A 4,879-nucleotide genomic window follows, 5' to 3' on the forward strand; every position below is an offset into this window, starting at 1 on the left:
ATGTTCATAACATCATTCGATTCATATATATAAAACTATCTTATTCGAAGGTTTAAACTCGTAATTACTAGAACATAGTTTAGTTAATTCTAAACTTGTTCGCAAACAAAAGTTAATCCTTCTAACTTGACTTTTAAAATTAACTACACACATGTTCTATATCTATATGATATGCTAACTTAATGATTTAAAACTTGGAAACACGAAAAAACATCGTAAAACCGGATTTACGCCGTCGTAGTAACACCGCGGGCTGTTTTGGGTTAGTTAATTAAAAACTATGATAAACTTTGATTTAAAAGTTGTTATTCTGAGAAAATGATTTTTATTATGAACATGAAACTATATCCAAAAATTATGGTTAAACTCAAAGTGGAAGTATGTTTTCTAAAATGGTCATCTAGACGTCGTTCTTTCGACTGAAATGACTACCTTTACAAAAACGACTTGTAACTTATTTTTCCGACTATAAACCTATACTTTTTCTGTTTAGATTCATAAAATAGAGTTCAATATGAAACCATAGCAATTTGATTCACTCAAAACGGATTTAAAATGAAGAAGTTATGGGTAAAACAAGATTGGATAATTTTTCTCATTTTAGCTACGTGAAAATTGGTAACAAATCTATTCCAACCATAACTTAATCAACTTGTATTGTATATTATGTAATCTTGAGATACCATAGACACGTATACAATGTTTCGACCTATCATGTCGACACATCTATATATATTTCGGAACAACCATAGACACTCTATATGTGAATGTTGGAGTTAGCTATACAGGGTTGAGGTTGATTCCAAAATATATATAGTTTGAGTTGTGATCAATACTGAGATACGTATACACTGGGTCGTGGATTGATTCAAGATAATATTTATCGATTTATTTCTGTACATCTAACTGTGGACAACTAGTTGTAGGTTACTAACGAGGACAGCTGACTTAATAAACTTAAAACATCAAAATATATTAAAAGTGTTGTAAATATATTTTGAACATACTTTGATATATATGTATATATTGTTATAGGTTCGTGAATCAACCAGTGGCCAAGTCTTACTTCCCGACGAAGTAAAAATCTGTGAAAGTGAGTTATAGTCCCACTTTTAAAATCTAATATTTTTGGGATGAGAATACATGCAGGTTTTATAAATGATTTACAAAATAGACACAAGTACGTGAAACTACATTCTATGGTTGAATTATCGAAATCGAATATGCCCCTTTTTATTAAGTCTGGTAATCTAAGAATTAGGGAACAGACACCCTAATTGACGCGAATCCTAAAGATAGATCTATTGGGCCTAACAAACCCCATCCAAAGTACCGGATGCTTTAGTACTTCGAAATTTATATCATATCCGAAGGGTGTCCCGGAATGATGGGGATATTCTTATATATGCATCTTGTTAATGTCGGTTACCAGGTGTTCACCATATGAATGATTTTTATCTCTATGTATGGGATGTGTATTGAAATATGAAATCTTGTGGTCTATTATTATGATTTGATATATATAGGTTAAACCTATAACTCACCAACATTTTTGTTGACGTTTTAAGCATGTTTATTCTCAGGTGATTATTAAGAGCTTCCGCTGTCGCATACTTAAATAAGGATGAGATTTGGAGTCCATGCTTGTATGATATTGTGTAAAAACTGCATTCAAGAAACTTATTTTGTTGTAACATATTTGTATTGTAAACCATTATGTAATGGTCGTGTGTAAACAGGATATTTTAGATTATCATTATTTGATAATCTACGTAAAGCTTTTTAAAACCTTTATCTATGAAATAAAGGTTATGGTTTGTTTTAAAAATGAATGCAGTCTTTGAAAAACGTCTCATATAGAGGTCAAAACCTCGCAACGAAATCAATTAATATGGAACGTTTTTAATCAATAAGAACGGGACATTTCAGTTGGTATCCGAGCGTTGGTCTTAGAGAACCAGAAAATTTGCATTATGTGTCTTATGGAGTTTGTTAGGATGCATTAGTGAGTCTGGACTTCGACCGTGTTTTCTTTAAAAATGATTGCTTAACATTTTTGTTGGAAACTATATATTTTTAACATATGAATATTATGTGATATATTAATCTCTTAACGTGTTTGATATTATGTGATAGATGTCTACCTCTAGAACAAGTCCCATTGACTCACCTAATAATAATGAAGAGTCAAATGTAAATTGGAATGATTCGAGGACTGATTCACAAGTTCCCGAAGAGGAACCGGAAGAAGAGTCGGAACCGGAAGAAGAATCGGAACCGGAAGAAGAATCGGAACCGGATGAAGAAATAGAACCAGTGGGGGAAATAATAAAACGGTTAAGTAAAAGAAAATCCTCAACCAACCGACCAAGGTTAATTATGGTCAATGGTGTTTCCGCCAAGGAAGCAAAATATTGGGAGGATTACCAATTCTCCGATGAATCGGATTCTGACGAGAATTCCGATGATGTTATAGAAATTACCCCAACTGAATTTAAAAAGGCAAAAGAAAATAATAAGGAAAAGGGCATAAAAATAGAGAAATCTAATTCCAACCCCGATGAACTTTATATGTATCGTCAACCCCCGAAGTCCTTAAGTTGTAACAATGACCCGGGAACCTCTAAACCACCAGGTTTTTCTAAACCAATGTGGACAACGACGGCTCGTATTAGGGGAACATCATATATCCCTAGAAACTTGGCAAAACGAACCAAAACCGAAGAAGAAGAAACGAGCGAGTCGGAATAAGATAGTTGTATTCGTGTGGTGTAATATATGTAATATAGTGTTCTTATGCTTTATGATATATGTAAAAATTGCTTGTATTAATAAGTATTTTTTTATGAATCTAACTCTTGTCTATTTTACAGTTTAAAAAAAAACAAAATGGATAGACAACCCAATATTTTAAGAGACCTACCCGGAGACATGATTGATGAAATCTTGTCTAGAGTCGGCCAGAATTCCTCGGCACAACTATTTAAGGCGAGATCAGTTTGTAAGACATTCGAAGAACGTTCCAAGAATGTCTTGGTTTATAAGAGACTTTCGTTTGAAAGATGGGGGATATCACATTGGGAAACCCATAAGTTACGATGTGTTTACTTTGACGCATATATTGCGGGGAACCCAAATGCTATTTTACGCAACGGGTTAAGAAATTATTTTGACTCAATATATCCGAATATTGGACTTCGTGATTTAGAAAAAGCGGCTAACATGCAATATAAAGAAGCATGTTATGCTTACGGATTAGTAATGTTCGCTTCTCACCAAAGTGAGAACAAGAACATCGGGCTACAACTATTAAACAAAACGTTTTCACAAGTGACGGAGTCGGTAATTGGGGTAAGAAATGAGGTTTTTAGATTATTACGTGAAAGGACCCGTTCATATACATTATAAACGATTCACAATAGTTGATTACATCGCGATGTATTTGACCTCTATATGATACATTTTACAAACATTGCATTCGTTTTTAAAAGACAAACTTTCTTTATAACAAAAATTGACGGTATGCACACCATTTCATAATACATCCAACTATAATTGACTTAATAATAATCTTGATGAACTCAATGACTTGAATGCAACGTCTTTCAAAATATGCCATGAATGACTCCAAGTAATATCCTTAAAATGAGTTAATGCACAGCGGAAGATTTCTTTAATACCTGAGAATAAACATGCTTTAAAGTGTCAACCAAAAGGTTGGTGAGTTCATAGGTTTATCATAACAATCATTTCAATATATTAATAGACCACAAGATTTCCGTTTATAAATATATGTACACTCGCAAGCGTATAAAAATATTCTATAAGTTGTAGGCACCCGGTAACAATCCTTAACGTTCATGTTTTACCCTCTGAAGTACACCAGATCAGGTGTGTTTAAAATAATCTCGAAGTACTAAAGCATCCCATAGTCAGGATGGGGTTTGTCAGGCCCAATAGATCTATCTTTAGGATTCGCGCCTACCGTACATAGACAAGTAGTTTAATGTTACCAAGCTAAGGGTATATTTCTGGTTTAAACCCACGTAGAATTAGTTTTAGTACTTGTGCCTATTTCGTAAAACATTTATAAAAACAGTGCATGTATTCTCAGTCCTAAAAATATATATAAAAGGGAGCAAATGAAACTCACCATACTGTATTTCGTAGTAAAAATACATATAACGTCATTTAACAAGTGCAAGGTTGGCCTCGGATTCACGAACCTATATTAATTATATATATTTATATGTTGGTCAATATTTGTCTAACAATTTTTGATCAAGTCATAGTGTACCACAATCCTAATGCTCGAGACTAATATGCAAAAGTCAACAAAAGTCAACTTGACCCAAAATGACTTCTAAAATTTATACGTGTTTATTATATAACTTAACTATAGTCGTTTTATATATTTAAATATATTTATTAGATTTTATAATAATAAAAGTCATTTATTAATAAAAATTTATATTAACGTTTATATATGATAAAATATACTTTTATATATCTTAAGTAGTAAAATTTATAAAGTTCACTTAATATCTTAAAACTATAGTGGTAAGTATTATTAATGTAATTATATTACGCGTGGTGAAAAATATCTTTGTATCCCCTATTTATTTGATAAAATAATATTGACCATAATAATAATAAGTAAAAGTTGTATTATTTTGTAATAATAATAATTATTATTCTATAAAAAAATATCAATATTTATATTTACTAAAAATGTTATTATGATAAAATGATAATACTAACATAATAGTAATAATGATATTTTATAATAACAATGATATTTCTATTAAAATAATAACGACGATAGTAATAATAATCATTTTAACAATAATACTAAAATTCAGTTGACTATAACTTCAAA

The sequence above is a fragment of the Rutidosis leptorrhynchoides genome, chromosome 6, assembly GCF_046630445.1.
Source record: "Rutidosis leptorrhynchoides isolate AG116_Rl617_1_P2 chromosome 6, CSIRO_AGI_Rlap_v1, whole genome shotgun sequence".
Taxonomy (NCBI): domain Eukaryota; kingdom Viridiplantae; phylum Streptophyta; class Magnoliopsida; order Asterales; family Asteraceae; genus Rutidosis; species Rutidosis leptorrhynchoides.